Source organism: Gallus gallus, chromosome 3 (assembly GCF_016699485.2).
Source record: "Gallus gallus isolate bGalGal1 chromosome 3, bGalGal1.mat.broiler.GRCg7b, whole genome shotgun sequence".
Lineage (NCBI taxonomy): Eukaryota > Metazoa > Chordata > Aves > Galliformes > Phasianidae > Gallus > Gallus gallus.
In genome coordinates, this window is record NC_052534.1 from 52,482,528 (window position 1) to 52,491,309 (window position 8,782).

Consider the following 8,782-nt stretch of genomic DNA (forward strand, 5'->3'; position numbering starts at 1 on the left):
AGCTATATAGGGAGAACACATGAAGGCGTGTAGTAAATTTTTATGATCCCAAGAATGGAATGACCACATTCTCTGCTCATGAGTCTTGAGCAGCTATGAATGGTCTCACCGTGCTAGCATAGATTAAAACTTCATAGTATTTCACGTTGTCAAGTGTTTGTGACCTATGTGTAATTTCTAGCTCTTATTTACACTTGCACTGATGGAACTGAGGACAGTGCCTGTTTCTACGTGGTCACCCCAGTGCCTCAATTTTATTTTGTCTGTTCCAATATTTTTGTGAAGTTTCTCTTAGCCCTTTTTCCTCCCCTTTCTGAACCACAAGGTAGTACACAGACAGAAGGGAGCTGTGAGGTAACCCTGCCTTCTGCCTTTCATGCAACATGGATGGGCTTGCCCGTGCCAAGTGGGGACAGTGCCATAATCTATATCTTCTCACAGGAACTCTTCTTCCAGAAAATATACTTATGTGGATACCATGGAAACTGAAAAGTGCTAGTGGTGCTTATTATTTTGCAAGTGATGAAACACAGGCATTCATAATGGCCGTGGAGTAGATTCATTTAGATGTCTCCTTGAATCAAAACAAGGGAATAACATACTCCTGCGGTTGTTTTTTTAATAGTTTCTTTTTCTGCTCCTGGTACGGGTGGTCTGTCTGATTCTCTTTGTGCCTGGCAAAGAAAAACAGTAGAGAGGAAGGGAATTGGTGTCTGTTCAGTATGGCAGAGTGCGAGAGGTAGGGAAAATCAGAATTAAGCAGATGTAACTGAGGAATCAGGTTTTTAAGAATATAGCCAACGACCTTGGGATAGCTCTCCTATTGAACCTCCTTTTGACAAAACCAGAGTGACTCAATCTTACTCACATCATGAGATCTCCTCCTTTGAAAAGTCAGGCCTCTGCCATTAATGCTTAACACCTCCCTCCTTGTCTCTGGCATGAACACTCTCACCATCGTAACCCTGGAGTCCTGCAATATGTTGCCTCAGAGATAAGCCTCTCCTCAGGGAATCGTAGAAACAAGGGTGGAAAGCACTTCAAGAGGTAACCTAACCCCTGCTGTTCCCTCAGGCAGGGGAAGGCAGATTGCATATATGGACTGGGTGGGCTCTGCATGGGCAGGGTTTGTTCACTGGGGAGCTGTTAAATAGCATGTTGGGAGAACTGTGAGGTAATGAGAACAGCTTTGTGTTCACGTGGTATTGGAAACCACCAGGTAGAAATGAGGTGCTTTCTGGTGACAGTGGAGAGGAAATAATATAAGGTAATGGCTGTACTTTAAGTATTCTGCATCAAAACAATTTAGGGCCAGATGAACATCCTGATTTGAGTGTGAAGGTTTTCATTATGCATCTTTTTAAGGCATGGGACAGGGGGAAGAAGGGGGGGGGAGGAGGTTTGTAGCAGGGCTCATTTTATTCTGTTACTGCAATCTCAGTATTGAGCAACGCTGCCCTTCCCAGTGACAGCACTGATGGATCTATCTAGCCTGGTTGCTTTATAGGGTCAATAATTTGCAGTAATCAGCTTAGAAGTTGAGCAAGGTAAGAAGCAAATTGACCTCTTCAAGGAGTCTGACTATTTCAGACATCTAAAGTGCTGTGATTCAGAGGAGCTGAAAGTATTTTTGGATGCAGGCTTCCAGGTTCCTCCCCTGTGAATTGTAAAAGTTCAAAGATGTCAGTGCTGTTTCTTGGCATGTATAAATGTAGAGTAATGGGTAAGACTAATGGGAAAACTGAGACTTAACTGGGTAAGGTACAGTGTTAGAATATATAATATCTGGCTGCAGAAAGGCAAGTGATACTGGAAAGTTAAGAGGGAAAGGTGCAAAAGACATTGAAGAGCACAATATTCAGAGAGAATGGAAAAGTCACAAGGGAACAACCCCTAGAAGAAGAGCTTCAGCATCTAGCCCGATAAAATTGCCAGGTGATTAATTTTAAAAAAATAATCGTTTCTGCAGAACACGAGTAAGAGTGCAGCAGGATCGCCTGTCATCGCCTGTGGTGGGGGTGGAGAAACCTGGTCCTTCCATGCCACCTAGTGTAGGAAGCTGAGCAGCAGCCCTGCGAGGATGGGCTCTGCAAGGTGGGGTCGTTAAGCAGGAAATAACGGAGACCTGAAGCCTGCCACAAAATGAGCCACCTCTGCCCTACAGGCAAACCCCTACTCAGTAGCTTGATTTGAAATTCTTCATTTTTGGAAATTAAAACTGAACTGTGGCTAAAAGGATATAGTGCCTGGTTTAGTGTTCTTTCTTTTTATTTTCCTTCCAGGATAGGATAAATTTTTCATTTTTTGGTTGATTCGTGTGGAAAAGTTAAGTTATGGTCTTTATAGCAGTTGCTCTAGAACACAGCAATGGATAAAAATGGCCCAGAGTTACGGTGTGCAGTTTAATTGCTAAACAGTGCTTCAGATGGGTAGTTAGGAATAATCCTCTCTGTAACCAGCTAAACCAAGGACCCTTGATCTTACTCTGAAACCTTTTGTGCTAGTTTCTCTTTGAGAAAGAAGAGCAGATGAGATCCAAAATAATTCTGATAGCTATTCTTATGTTGGAAAAAAATCTATATCATGTCAATAGACTCTTTCAAAACTACTTCTTAACAGATTGCAGTGTCAGGCTGGTATGTCACCAATTCTGGAATAACCAGATAGCTATATATATTTCTCCCAGAACACCCATGGACAAGGGCACCTGCATGCTGTCAGATTGTTGCATGCATAAGATATGAACTGTGTTTATAAGCAGCTTCTGAGAGTAGCACCACACAAGTCGTAATTGTTACTTTAGTAAGAGGGGAAAAAGAGCCTGAATGCTATGCCAGAAAGCCTGCATCAAACGTAGGAAGAAGTAATTCCTGTTTAGAGTCTTCCATATTAAATACCTCTTTTTCCTTTTTTTTTTTCTTTTCCTCCCCTCAGCTTCCTGAATTTTGCTCTGCCACTTATTTTATTGTCTCCAGTGGATTTCTGACTGAGGTGTCCAGCCACTGTCCTGATGGGGCTGATAGGCAACATTACCTTCAGCCAGGATCGATCCTTCCTTGCATTGGGTTTAAAAGCAGATCTTGTCCTTCCTCCTCCCTACCCTCACCTGTGTACAGGCTTCCATGCTCCCACATGCTTTCACTGTGGCATAAATAAGGTTTTATGTGGTGTGTAAATAAGGAAATCCCTAGAAGCAAAAGAGCACTTTAGAAGTTTGGCTTGCGTGATGGCAAAATGATGACATGTAACTTCAACACTAATGAAGGCCGTATGTGTGCAACGTGTTGAGAAATGGGTGAAACATAACACAGGGGAAGAAGAGATGGAATGTCATCATATGTTTTCCATTTGCATCCACATTAGAAAAAAAAGATACAGTATTTCTACTCTTTCCAAGGCGATGTGATGTATGTGTCTGGTTCCATTATTAAAGAGAGATCAAAATGATTTTAAATATGTTTTAGTATTAAAGCAATATAAAGTGAATGTTGGCTATTTTGAGTCATCAGACGCACTCTTGGCCTTTCTGCTTTTTCCTGTTCTTGGAACTCCCCCGTATTTCTAGTTAACAGAACCCCTGAAGATGACTGATGTTTAAATATTTAAACTACCTCTTTTTTTTTTTAACTTTTTTTTCTAGCGTAATTATTGATCCCACAATGCTTAGTGTGTAAGAAGCAATCCTGAGTTCCTGAAGTAAAAACCACCTTCCAAAAGCCAGGCTTTTAAAAGATGAGTCATTGGCTGGCACTTGCATGTTTTTTTGGCACTTAGCTTAAAGTAAGAAGTTTTGAGGAGAACTTGTGTGTAACAAGTTTGTTTTTTACTTTTTTTTTTCCTCTAAAGAGTGCTTGGCCTACAGCCTGTCAACTTTCAAAGAAAAATGATGACATGTAACTTGTGTAATAAACCCGCAGTGTCCTGGATGAAACTAGGGGGCACTCTTGTATGTGGTGTTTAACTCCTTCCTGCACATTCCGCAATTTTCTATGTCCTTCTTGTATTTGTGCAAGAACAGGAAGGCAGGACTGAGGTGAAACAGTCCAAGGGGCCATATTTCTCTAGGCACACATCTTTTTCTCTGCTGGATCTGTGAGGGGCTGCCAGAGCTTTGGTTTCCTCTGGGGCTGCAGAAGCCAAGGTTTCTCACTAGCCCCTGTTGCTTCTTCCTCATTTCCGCATGATTATTATCCCCAGAACAAATGCTGGATTGCTGGAAGATATCTCATAATTGACTCACTTGGGACTGTGTCTCTTTGTCCCCTCAGGCATGACCTGGAGCTGGGAAACAGAGGGAAGACATCTGACTGTGTCAGCTGAAGTGCTCTTAGCATCTGGCTGTAGATTTAAATCTTTTCCTTAGTTTTTTTTTCCAGTTCACTGGAAGAAACTCTGCTGGTATAGGTCACAAAAGATTAACAGAAAAGGTAGGAGCTAGTATGCATATTCCCTTACTCTCATTGGGATTGTTCAGTGTGTGCACTCTACCAGCAGGGTGGCATGGTCTCTATTAACCCTGAGAGAGGGGAGATTGATGTGTCATGCACCTGGTGCTCAGAGCACAGGTGGCACTGCTGCAGGTTCCTGGCTCTGCCACCAGGCCCATAGCACACCTGCATGCTTCATGCTGCCTTATTTCCACCTCACCACACAACAGTTATACTGGGAGTAATTCCAGTGGTAAGATAGAATTAAGGTTACCTCTGAGGACCTACATTCTATGAGACTGCAGAATCAGTCTATAATATTAAATAGTGTTATAGCTTCGTTTTGTATGTGAGGGGTGGTCTTGTGAACCATGTGCATACTTCAGACAATGTTTTGTGTATCTATCTGGTTTTGTGTTCTCTTGAAATCTAGAAAGGAAACAGAGTCTAGACAGGAATGGAGTTCAAAGGATGAGTGAGTTGACCTGAAACAATTTTTGCAGTGATTCCTACAAGTAGAATGTAGAATGTTCCCCTGTCAACCTAGAATCTTCTGGTATGGGTAAACAATCTTCTTCCCTCCCTTTATAGTTCCCTTCTATCATGCTGGTCATCATACCTTTGTGGTAATGCCTTTTCCATCATATTGATCTGTCCAGTTTCTACACTAAGGTGGAAGATCAGCAGCTCAGAATCATGTTTTTTTTTTAATGCTCTTACGCTTTTCATCATGGTCTCCTAAAACTTGCAGCTTGCTACCTACAGCTACTAATACCTGCCCCTCCAGTGTGGCCTTGCAGTGCCTGAGCACTATTTGGTTTGTTTCAGGCTTTGTAATTAATGTCATAGAGCCTTGTCACAGTGCTTATGGAAGGCAACAAGAGTCTTCCTACATTTTCTATTCTAGGTTTCTTGATAAACTGCAAGCTGACAAGAACTGGGTACTTTGGCACTGGCCTCATGAAATCATGCAGCAGTGGGTGGGTTGGAGGAGCCTTTCTAGACTTGGGCAACATTTTTCAGTCAAATAGTGAGGTAGCCAGGGTATAACCAGCCAAATTTGAATGGCTGCGGGTTATCAAGAGTGTCACCTACAGAACTTTCTTGTCAGTAGTTCTTAACCTTTCACAGTAACAGCTGGTGAGAAGTTTTTCATGTCAAGTGCTGGCCTATGAATGTGAAAGAAAATTTCTTTCAAAGCAGTTGAAACATTCCTCAACGTGAGAAATAAAACCTTTTTGCCTACGAAGGTAAGGTAATTGTCGTCTTTGGATAGCTTTGGTACTTTTTTGCTTTGAAACAGCCAGCTGAAACTTGGGAGAGGATTAACCTCTCATGTTTGGGATGTGCCCAGTGGCAAGTAAAACACCCATGAAGGTCAGCGAAGTTACAAGTGCAGAGAAAAAAATCTGCCCTGTGCCTGTTCATGGAAGACTTCCAGAATTTCAGCAAGGGCTTCAAACTCTCACAGTGGGCAGCTGGTGGCATTTTGGCAGGTCAGAGCAGCTGGGATTGGCCTGTGTTGCCATCCTGCCAAAGAGCCAGGCCTTCCTGGTGAAGGTGGCTTCCCACTGTGCTGTGACAAGATGGAGGGACGTGACGGTTCCAGCCTTTGGTCTTTGCTCCTATGTTCCCCGGTGTTGTCAGTCTGGGTAACATGAGGAGAGGGAGCTGTGCCAACCATGGGGAGAGGAAAGGGACTGATAAGGACAGGGAGAGTAATGAAATGGAGTCAGAGGAAGTGGAAGCTGACCCAAGGAGAGAGGAATGATAATGGGGGAGGGGGGGCCCACATTTGATTTGGCAAAGAAACTGGAGGGGAAGCCAGGAAAGGAGAGTGCAGAGAGGCTGAGATTGGACAGGGGCTGGAGAGAGAGTCTAATTCTGGGACTGACTTCATCCTTGGTTTGGGAAGAGCACCAAGGCCAAGAAGCCTGGCAAGTAGGTTGAGCACTGGTTGGGCAGAGATGAATCAGGAGACAGAATGCAGGAGGGAAAGTTGTAGGGCATTGGGCTGAAGGGTTGTGCTGACGAGGGAAAGCAATGAAAAAGGTTATATCCACCCAGATGCACTCTAGCCTCCTGTGCTGGACTGGAACCTGTCTACAAGCACCCTTGAGATCTGTTCTTCAAGACAAGCTGTGATACTGTGCTTTCAGCTTCCTTTATGCTTGAGAATTTGGCGGAACTGGAATAGTGTAACTTTGTTAGGTAAAGTGAGAAGTGAAAGCAGGAAGGTGAGCTGTGATACATAAATGCTAGAACCAAGTCTTTGTTTGTTTATTTTTGGTTGTGTTGTTGGTTTTGGTGTTTATTTTTTCCTGCTCCATCATGCTGTATTTTAAAGTAAGATTAACATTTTATGACCAGGGAATTTGTCATCAGTTCCTTGCTTTGCCATACAGTTAATGCTTTTGGTCATAAAAACAGGAGTGGTTCAGGCTAATTGTACAGCACTGGCATTAAAAAAAGCACATAATGGAAGAAATATTAACACATTTCCTTTATCTTCTTAATTTTTACCATCCTGAAATCTAAAAATTGTATAAGATTTTTCCATTAATGTAACTTATAACATCTGGTACATACTAAAAGAGCCAATCAATACATGCTTTAATTTTTCCATGCATTTCAGACTGACAAAGTGTAGTAGCTCCCGTGATTCTTAGATTGCTTTGGCAGACAAGGTGAGGAAAGGTGATCAAAGGCTATCTTATCGTTAATGTATTTAGCTGCATAATGTAATATATGAACTCAGTAGCCAGGTGGAAACATATTTCTTTTTCAAGTACTCAAATGCTGTTTCAGAGCAATTGAAGAATAATTATGGCCCAAATATTTCCTTTATTTTGGGGGTGTGATTAAATTCAGTCTTTGGGTAAGTTAGAAAGGTTAATCTTTTTTTCTTTTTCTTTTTTCTTTTTTTCCATTTTTGGTATTAGTGTAAATTCTGCAGTGTACTCAAGTTTGTCTCAAACTCATTGTCATGGTTTTATGATTTTTGGTTATCAGTATTCCACATCACAACATCATGCAGTGTACTGGGAGTTAAAGAGCAAATGCTTTAGTTCCGGGTACCTGTCTGGAAGAGAAGAAGAATGCGGGCATCGATCCCGCTACCTCTCGCAAACTTTTTGATTTTGGACTGATACATTCCGCCTTCCTTGCAGATACAAGTCAAATGAATGAAAAAAGGGATGTACCTTAAAGCTGGACAGATGAGCACTCTGCTTCTGTCACTTAAGGCAATGCCTTGCATGGTCACACCCTGAGCAGCTCCATTCCCTGATGTGGGAAGAGGGAGATATACCTGTCCCACACAATGCACCACTTAGCAGAGAAACCTATGACTCTTCAACTGGCTCCAAAACTGGAAACAATGTAGATGTATCTGCACTGTGGTAATACAACTGTAGCTACTGGTAGAACACAAGTGAGATCTGGTACTGTAATTTGCTGCATACGCTTACTGTCTCGCCTGAAAGTTGCTTCATTTTTTTTTACATTGGAAAGTATGATGGGATCTGTTAATTGAAACTGTGAAAATACATGCATGTGAGGGGACTCCGCATGATCAGCACCTGGCGAGAGAGAGAGCACAAGATATGTTTGATATGTTTGCTATTTTCTGATAGTCCTTTATTGACTATACATCAGCTGTGTTTATTTTTTTTATATATATATATATATGTATGTAACTTCGATTCTTCTTCTTTTTTTTTAAAATACAATGTGATGTTGCTAAAAGGTATTTAATGAAAATAAAGCCCTTTCCAGAACAGGTACCACATAAACACTCCAGCTTTCCTTTCTACTCTTCATGTCTTTACCACATGTATTAGCAGTGCAGTTTTTAAGGCTCTCATCCAGCAAAGTATTTGAGCAGGTGCTTAATCTTAAGCATATGCTTAAATGTTTTTCTCTCTTAAACCCTTATTCTTGGCTTCCACTAAGACTGCTGAAAAGAGTGATAAATGTATGGAAGTTTCTGTGATGTAGAAAGCTGTCTATTAGTAACTCCAGAGAAACCACCAAGTGATTCCACATGGACCACCAAACTGTCTTTGGAGTCTAATGATTTTCATTTGCACTGTCAGTCTGGGGTGGACTTAAGATGAAAAGTTATGTAATATTTTTCCAACTCCCCAGGCTATTCAATCCTCCTTCCATCATTTGTTTAATACATTCTTCATATGTTGTTCTGGTCTCCTGACACCCAGGCTGTTCCTGGGAACAGCTGAATTCCCATATGTGGGGAAACACATTTCCATATGTTTTTTAGTATTTCAAAAGTGTTATTTTATTTAATAGATTTAAAATATTTAAGCCCCCACCCTTCCACCCCCTTTGGCATA

At 41.7% G+C, this 8,782-nt stretch overlaps 1 long non-coding RNA gene across 1 annotated transcript; it reads left to right on the plus strand.

Moving 5' to 3' along the window:
* The first annotated feature begins 1,173 nt into the window (after positions 1 to 1,173).
* On the plus strand, positions 1,174 to 3,486 carry LOC101751314. Its single transcript, XR_005858934.2, has 2 exons — positions 1,174 to 1,267; positions 1,970 to 3,486. It is a non-coding gene; the product is annotated as an uncharacterized LOC101751314 (long non-coding RNA).
* Positions 3,487 to 8,782: the final 5,296 nt, after the last annotated feature.